Source organism: Pseudopodoces humilis, chromosome 20 (genome assembly GCF_049639895.1).
Source record: "Pseudopodoces humilis isolate 2021_Gansu_Grassland_sample_001 chromosome 20, ASM4963989v1, whole genome shotgun sequence".
Classification (NCBI taxonomy): domain Eukaryota; kingdom Metazoa; phylum Chordata; class Aves; order Passeriformes; family Paridae; genus Pseudopodoces; species Pseudopodoces humilis.
In genome coordinates this window covers 11986202-11995000 of record NC_142219.1, presented here as the reverse complement: position 1 = coordinate 11995000, position 8799 = coordinate 11986202, and the positions used below count along the sequence as shown (strand labels likewise).

General features: G+C 56.8%; 1 protein-coding gene across 3 annotated transcripts in view; it reads left to right on the top strand.

Annotated features, from left to right (window-relative positions):
• NOS1 (nitric oxide synthase 1) overlaps window positions 1-8799 on the top strand; it is a 77067-nt gene that overhangs the window by 6050 nt on the left and 62218 nt on the right. The window contains exon 1 of one of the 3 annotated variants that reach the window (XM_088064831.1): window positions 1024-1179. The exons of the other annotated variants lie outside the window; for them this stretch is intronic. The gene's annotated coding sequence lies outside the window, so the exon portion shown is untranslated. Of the gene's footprint in view, window positions 1-1023; window positions 1180-8799 lie in introns of those variants that run through there. 3 annotated transcript variants of the gene reach the window in all.

The following is an 8799-nucleotide window of genomic DNA, read 5'->3' as shown; positions in this document are numbered from 1 at the left end:
CCTGCTCAGGGCTCTCGTTGGGGTTAAAATCTCTTCAATTTAAAGAAGAAAATTGTTTCTGGGGATGTTCAGGGGCTGTGCAGCAGAACCTGACGTTGAATTGAGGCACAGCTCGTCCTGCTGGGCGGACGCTGGAGGGGACAATTGGAGGGGACAGGGACAACAGGGTCCCTGGGGATGATTTAATCTCCAATGACTCCTTTAATTAACGCAGCAGCCCTAATTGTCCGGGCACGCAGGGGCTGAGGTTGTGGTGAGGAGCCTGGATGTGCCTTTCTGCTCTCCCTCCCTTTGGAGCTGAGAAAAATCAATGGAAAAGCCTTCCAAACTCCGGGAGAGCTCCGTTATCTCCCGATCAACTTCAAACAAAACCCCACTGCCGCCTCAAGGACAGGAGCTCCTTGCCCGCTCCTCTGGGAGCGGGTTAAAAATTCAACCTGTCTTTATAGATGGATAAAATTCCTTTGGTTTAGGGCGGAAAGAGCCGTACTTTGCCCGGCTGTGGGGTGGAAACGCCCTTTTCCCGGCTCTGCACCTTCGGGAAAAGCATTTTGGGGAAGGGAAAGTCCTGATCCCCCGTGCCCGGGACCCTGAGGGGCTGCTGGGCTCTTCCTGCTTCTCCCATGAGCTGAGAGTCTGGAACTCAACCCCGGAGCTTCTCCCATCCTCTCCCTCCTTCCCAACCCCAGCCGGGGGACACAGCCCCCCTAGGCACCCGAAAATCGGCTGAAAGCCGTGCTTAGGCAGGCGTGGAGCAGCTTCCAGCCGCGAGAGATTAGAAGTTACTGAATAACCCAGCTCCCCGGCCAGGCGCGGGGGCTGTGCCCGGTGCCAGGTGCCCGGTGCCAGGTGCCCGGTGCCCCGCGGGCGTTCCGCTCACCCCCGAACCACCAGCGACTTCCCCCATCCCAAGCGTGGCGAGCCCCAGGGGCCGTCCTGGCCGGGGCGATGAGCAGGGTGGGTCCTGGCCGTGAGCTGGTGAGGGGACAAGGACCCTGGCGGACCCGCTGAGGGGCAATGCCACCGTGGGAAAGGCGGCGGGGACCGCGCAGCCGGCTGGGCACGGCTCACGCAGCCCTCCCGCAGCTCCAGCGCCGGCTGAGCCCTTTTCCTGCCGCTGCCCAGCGCCTCCTTCCCTGGCTCCGGCCAGCCCGTGCCTCCGGACGAGCCATGGCCTCGGTGTGTGCCTTTTGTTTGCTCTTCCTTGCGGGACCCGGAGCCCGGGGCGGGGGGAGCGGGCCCCGGCCAAGCGGCAGCTGCGGCGGGGGCGAGCGGGGCGCGCTGCCCGGTGGCCTCTCCGAGGCTCTCTCCGGACACAAGTAAGGCTGGGGGCGGCGGGGACACGCCGGGGAGGTGGCTCCGGGTGGCCCGGACGGTGGGAGGGTCTGTGGTTGGCAGCGAAACGGGAGTTGCAGCTTTCCAGGAGGGGTTTGCTCGGGATGGGATCGGGGGGATCCCAGGGGGATCATTCCCAATCTCCAACCGTGCGCCGGCCCCACTTGCTCCACGCCTCGGTCGCACCTTTGGCCTCGGCAGGGTGGGCTGGGGATGCCGTCGGCAGCTCCCTCCTGGCTGGGGGGGCTCTGCGGGACCCTTTTAGACACCGGCAGCCTTAAAAACCCCTCCCAGGTGCACCTTTCTCCGCCCGGGGGACTTGAGCTTCTCCTCGCTGCTGGGCCGGCAGGGCCGTAAAGCACAGCAGATTTTGGGCACCTGCGGGGATGTGGGGTGCGGCTGTGGGGAAGGGAGAAGGAAAAGCATCCGAAGGGAAGGGAAGGGAAGCATCTCCTGCGGGGAGGCGTGCGCTCCTTCCTCCAGCGCCGAGCTCATCCTGCAAACTGCGTCGGCAGCGCAGCTGCTCCGGCTTCCTGGGAAGTCCTATTGATGCCAAAGCAATCCTGGAGAGGGAGGGGGAATGACTAAAGTTATCCGCGGCCGTGTGCTGCTGCAGATGCGGGGTCCTTCCCCCCCTCCTCGCTGTTTTTTTGGGGAGGGGTTCCGAGCCTGTGATCAAAAGCTGGAGCTGGCGTCCATCTGCTTCTGACAACCTGAGCGCTCGCTGGCAGCTTCTGCATTCAGAGCCTTGAATTCCTCAATAATTAGAGGAGTTTTTTCGGAAAAAAATCCCCATCTGGGCTTTTTCATGATGGGAATGAAAAGCCAAGGTGGGTGTGGGAGGGGGGCAGGTGGATTTTCAGCCTTAGCAACCCAAATCTTGAAATATTACATCAGCACCGAAGAGGTGTAATTAAGTAGGAAACAAATGAGCCCAGCTAATCTGTTTTGCTTGTTTGAGCTTAGCGGAGTGCAGAAAACAAACAGAGGCTGAATGATGAATGAGACTTCTTTTTATTTATTTTTTTTAAAGGGTTTTTCTTTCCCCGAGCCCCGAGGGGAGGGGGTTGGGATGTGGGTCAGGAAACGCGGCCGCTCTCTCCTCCGCGGCTCCGAGGTCACCCGGCCCTGGCAGCCGGGGCTCTGCCGCTCGCCCCCTCCTCGCTTCCATCGCCTGCTCTGCCAAGCCGGCTCCCTTGGACGCCTTCCCGGACGGATGGGGATGGATCTCCGAGCTGCTCTTCCCCTCGCCGGGGCTGCCATCAAAGCCGTGGCCCCGCGGGTCGCCGAGCGAGTGCCCTTTACCGTGGCACTGCCACCTCATCCCTCCCCCGCAGCCCCGGGAGCTCCCGCAGCTCCGAGGGCCCCGAGGGCATCTCTGGGCGCTGCCAGCTGAGATCCCAGCGGATCTCCCGGAACGGGGGCAGCTGTTGCTGTTGGGGCACCTTTGGGTGCCAGAAGCGAGGAGAAGCCTCACCCCACAGCCTCACCCCACCCTGCCTCTGTCCCCCCTGTCCCCGGCCCCCCAACACGGGACAGGGGGGCTGTGAAGCTTCCACGGCTCTTTGAACACCCCGGAGGGCTCCGGCAGTTCCAATGTGTCACTGCGTGTCCCCTCCCGGCCGTGTGGCAGCTCTTGTGGCATCTCCCCGCTCCCTGTCCCGCTTCCCCCGGCGAGGCCTGGCGGGGCTGGGGCTGTTTTTTGGGGCTGGCCGGGTTTTGGGGTTGTTTTCTCCCTGCTCCCGGGCGCTGTCGGGCTCCGGCAGTGACACGAGGTGCCAGGAGCAGATGGCAGCCATCGGCCGGGCTGGCTCTCAAATCCCTGTGGCTCCTGGCACCGTGCTGGGCAGCGGCTCCTCGTAACCCCCTCGCTCCCACGCTGCTCTCTGGGGACAAAACGGGCGGATTTTGGGGCCTCTCCGATGAGTATTTTGCAATTAAGCGCCGTGCCGAAGCCGCCGAGGAGTTTCTGGTTGCTGTCCCTGGTGCGATGGCCTGAGCTGGGGACGGGAGGGGAAGGAGTTTGTGGGTCTGAACCGCTGCCCCATCAGTCAGTGGTGACAGGGACCCCGTTCCCCCACCCCCCTCCTGCCAAACCTTCCAGAAATGGATTTAAAAGCAGCAGAAAGAGCAGCATTTTTGGCCCCCGAGAGGGCAGGGGGCTGTGCCATGGGCTGGGCTGGCTGGGACGCGGGGGGGCTGTCGCTGTCACACGTGGGGTCACTCCGGGATGGACAGCCGGGTGCTGAGCTCCTTCCTGACACCAGGAAAGGATCCAAAATCACGCGGAACAGATGGTCCCAAAACGGGAGAGCCCCAAAGCCCCCCCAGGTGTTCCCTCGGCACCCACCCGCTCTCCTGCCCCTCCAGGCTCCATCCATGGGGCTGTGCCCCACCGGGAGCCTCCCACCCCTCCGGCTCTGCCCTCGCACCCCCGGCTCCCCTCCCGCTCCCGGAGCGGCCGCCAAATTGGGAAGCGGCCAAAATGAAACAAGTTTTCCCCTTCCCTCCTGGGTGACAATTTGAAGGCAGCGGGAGCTGTGTGGCCAGCAGCCAGCTCCCGAATCCACACTCCCCGAGAGGAGCAGCGGCCTCTGCCTCCCGCCAGAGCCAGCACGAGCGCTTGCCTTGTTATTATTGTAATTATTATTATATTTCTGCTAAATTCTGTTTCTCCTCGGCGAGGGAAAGGCTGGAGCGATTTATTGCAGTGGCTGCCTGCTTTCGGCAGCGCTGCCTCTTCTCTCTCCGAGTAATCAGAGCGGCTCTGGAAGAGAAAATTGAGCAAGTCTGTAGCGGGTGGTGTCTTTCTCACCGAGCCAGGCTGTTTATCCTCCTCGTTTGGGTTTCAGATGAATAAATTTGCCAGACAACAATGATACTACCCTCGTCTCAAAGACTTTATCAATTTGCAGTCGTCTCTCCGCTGATAGTTTTTTATTGAGCTGTCTGAGATGATTTCCAAAGAGAGGACTGCAATTTCAACTATTAAGTAATTTGGGAGAGCAATTAGTGTGAATCTGGAAACTCCCTGTGTTGCTCCTGAATAAATCAACCTCTCTGCGAGAGCCGTGCTGACAGAGCCGGGGCTGATTTATGGGAAAGGGGGGGTTTGGCCAGGGAAAGAACGAGGAGAGTGTTCCTTGCCTGGAAAACTCTGGTGATGCTGTGCTGGGGACTCCTGGGAGTGGGATTTCCTCGGGGGCTGTCCCCTCCTCTCACCCCCATCTCCAAAAGGATTCTCTGCTGCCTGAAGAGGTCCCGGTTTTGTTTCTGCTTTGCTTTTCCTGGGGGAGATGGAGGAAGGGGTGGAAGGGATGGGGGGAAAGGAAATGAGGGAGGGCAGAGGAGATCCCAAATCCTCCCTCACCCCAGGATTCCGTGGGACTGGACCCAGCTCATAACCCCCAGTTTTAAACAGGGAGAGGGTGGATCGGGGTGAGATGCAAGGAAGAGGTTTTTTAGGATGAGGGTGGTGAGATGTGGCTGCCCCTGGATCCCTGCAAGTGTCTGAGGCCAGGCTGGACACGGGGGCTTGGAGCAGCCTGGGGTAGTGGGAGGTGTCCCTGCCATGGCAGGGCAGGGTTGGGATGGGCTTTAAAGGTCCTTTCCAACCCAAACCATTCCATGGTTCCATTCTCTGGTACTACAGGACTCTCAAAGGCCTTGCTAAAGCGAGGTCCCAGAGCCTGATCTGCTGTTCCTCATCCACAGAGCCCATCCCCTCTCCCAGGAGGGGATCAGGGCCACTGGCCATGATTTACACCTGATAATTCCCTGCTGCCAGCTCCCAGTGCCTCCCACATCCACCACGGGTGGGATCCTTCCAGGAGGACTTGCTCCATCAGCTGCTCAGAGCAGCCCGTGCTCCCCTGGATCATCCCTGCTGGATGATGGTGACATTTCCCTTTCCCCTGGCTCAGGGAGCTCCCCCGGTCCCCAGCATCACCCAGGGACAGGAGTGGCTCAGGTGAGCGCAGAGCCAGAGGGGTGAGGCACAGGAACCATCCCAGCCCTCCTCTCCCACTCCAAGGTCATCCCAGGGAAGTTATTCCTGGCTGCAGAGCCTCCACCTCTCCAGACAGCTGCTCCTGGTTGGAGCTTTCTCCCGGTGGCTGCCGCTTCCCCCTCCGAATCCCTCCGTAATCCACTAAAGGGACCTCACATCTCCCTTTCTTTCTCCTTTCCTTTTTTTTTTTTCTGTTCCTAAAACAATTAGCTTGGCTCAAACCCTCTGCAATCCATCAATTAATACAAGCTGCGGCAGTAAATTAAAGGCAAACAGGAACAACTATGCTGGGATTAGGTCACTGAAACGATAAACTTTGGAACAAATCAGATTTCCTTGGGAAGGGAAATGGACAGCAGTGATATGTCAAGCCCTGAGATGAGACAGGCTCGGAGCAACTTTCCAGCATCTCCTGACTTGGCCACTGGATGCCAGAACTTCTTCCCCAGGGGAAGTTTTGGGTTGCCAGACCCTGCTGCTGTGAGCTTGGATGGCCAAATAAACAAACAAGGAGAGGGGGGAATGGGGAAGGGGTGAGGGGGAAGCTGCAGGGACACTTTGGGTGTCAGGACCTGTGTGATCACCCCATGGCTGATGCTCGGGGCTCTTGTGTCCTGCTAAAAGGTTGGATTTGTTCATTCCCAGCCCTCCCGGAGTCGTTCCTGTCCTGCCGGTGGAGGGAGGGAGCAGTGCTGGGAGTGCTGCTCAGGGGCCAGGGGGAGGCAGGGCGCTCACAGCTCAGGGAAAAGGGGATAAAAACCCTCCCCAAAGCCAAGGTGAGGGGTACAACAGGGGTTTCAGTCCTGAGGGAATGAGATCCTTGTCCTGGAGCTCAGGCTGATCCCTCACTGCCGGCCAGGGCTCGTGTGTCCTCCCCTCTTCCACCTGTGCTGGAAGGTCTGGAGCAGGGATTTGCAGCCTCCTGGCAGGACAGTCCCAACCCCTGTGCTCCCTTTAGCTCCAGGAACGCCTTTTGGCCTCAGTTCTTGGCTTCAGGAGGTGCCACAGCCTGAATTCCAGAGTGTCCGTGCGGGAATCTTTCCCTGCTCTCTGCATCCTCCCTCCTCCTCTGTTCCCGCAGTTTTCACCGGGGCTGGAGGTGCCAAAGCTGAGATCCCTTCAGGAGGAGCACAAACAGCTCCTGCTGCTGCCCCCAGCCCTGACCCCCTGCCCACACAGCCATTCCAGGCCATCCCCACAGCTCCAAGTCTTGTTAGGGCTGGAAAAGCTCTGCTGGAGCGGCGTGGGAGCTGCAGGGCTCATCCTTGTGAAAAACAACCCGCCAGGCTTTTTATTTCCTGCTAATGATGTGTCTGAGCCATCCCCGGCTCCTCCAGGGCATCAAAGGTGCAGCAAACACCGGGGCAGGTCCATGGCAGGGCCCGCCGGGAGCTCCAGGGGGCTCTGCCCTGGGAAAACGACGGAAAACTGGGGAATAAATCCACATTTTACCAGGAGATTTAATGGTGTAGAAATTCCAGAGGGAAATGGAGATGCTGCTCCCTGGGTGGAATGAGAGACCCGTTCTGTGATGATTCCCTAAAAACAGGATCTGGAACATTCCTGAGGGGAACAGGGGGAGAACCAGGAATACCAGACCAGGAATATTCCAAAGCAGGAATTCCAGAGGCAGGAATTCCAGGCTCTGAAATCCCTGCAGGGAGGGGAATTTGATGGGACCTTGGGGCTGATGAATCTCCACGAGGGATGAACTTTTTGGGGATGAATTAGGTTCGTTTTAACCTAATTGTAATTAACACCTCCCTCCATCCCAGCCCAAAACTGTGACACCCCTTGCTGAGCACACACTTTATATTTATATTTATATTTATATTTATATTTATATTTATATTTATATTTATATTTATATTTATATATTTATATTTATATATTTATGCTTATGTTTATATATATTTATATTTATATATTTATATTTATGATTATGTTTATATTTACATTTATATTTACATTTATATTTATATTTATTATTATTGATATTATTATTATTATTATTATTATTATTATTATTATTATTATTATTATCGTTGCTGGATCACACTCTGTGTCTGCTGAAGGATTATCCCCAGGCAGATTTGGGGGATCAGAAATGGCTTTGGATGCATTTTTTTGGCAGTAGGCAGCAATCCTTGGACAGAGCCACAGTTTTTAATTAACGTGTGCATTAATGACCTTATTTCCTAATAATTATAATAATAATAATTAATGATGTTATTTCCAGGGCACAGTGGGGAGTGCTTTTGGATAAAAGTGTGGAGATGTGGGAAGGGTTCAGTCAGCAGAGGATGAGGATGGGGATGAGGAGAATGAAGATGAGGATGAGGATGGGGATGAGGATGAGGATGAAGAGGATGAGGATGGGGATGAGGATGGGGATGGGGATGAGGATGAGGATGAGGATGGGGATGAGGATGGGGATGGGGATGAGGATGAGGATGAGGATGGGGATGAGGATGGGGAGGAGGATGAGGAGGATGAGGATGAGGATGGGGATGAGGATGAGGATGAGGATGGGGATGAGGATGAAGATGAGGATGAGGATGAAGAGGATGAGGATGGGGATGAGGATGAGGATGGGGATGGGGATGAGGATGAGGATGAGGATGGGGATGAGGATGGGGATGGGGATGAGGATGAGGATGAGGATGGGGATGGGGATGGGGAGGAGGATGAGGAGGATGAGGATGAGGATGGGGATGAGGATGAGGAGGATGAGGATGAAGATGGGGATGAGGAGGGGTGAGGTGGAGTAAGGCAGTGATGAGAGCCCGGTCTTGGCCAAACAATTTCCTATTTTAACAGGAATATTCCAATTCCTTTTAAACCTGAAAACCTCTCCTCCTTAAACCTCTCCCTGCTCTGAGGGGAGCCAAGTCCTGCTCCTGTTCTGAGCTCCTTTTCCCGGGAACAGCTGGAGGGATTCTGCTGCTCAGACACTTCCAGCAGCTGTTGTAGGCAGAACATTCTCCATGTTCCTGGAGCTGCCTCCCTGCCCAGGGCCGAGCTGGATGTGCCACCCTCATCCTGGTGTCTCTGGGACAGCGTCTGTGTCCCCTCCAGGAGTGGTCACACAACCCTGGGCATCTCCTGGGCTTGGCCCCGCTGGCCTGGAGTGAAAACTGTGGGAAGAGAGGTGAGAGGGAGGATGCAGAGAGCAGGAAAATCCCCAGCAGGGGTGGTTTCATGCCTTCTGCACCCAATTTATTGCTCTTTACCCCCCTTTTCCAGGTTCTGAGTGGGGACAGGGATGGGAAGAGCACAGACATCTCAGCCTGCTCTGGGGTGTTCTGCTGCCCCCACAGAATTTGGCTTTTTCCTTTGCCTTCTCCTCTGGATTAATTTTTCCTGCCCTCTTAACAAGAGCTGATCCCAGGAATTGTGTTGGTGTTTCCAAGAAAAAAACCCAGGAGAAGCTCAGGCGGCTTCCAGAGGCTGCT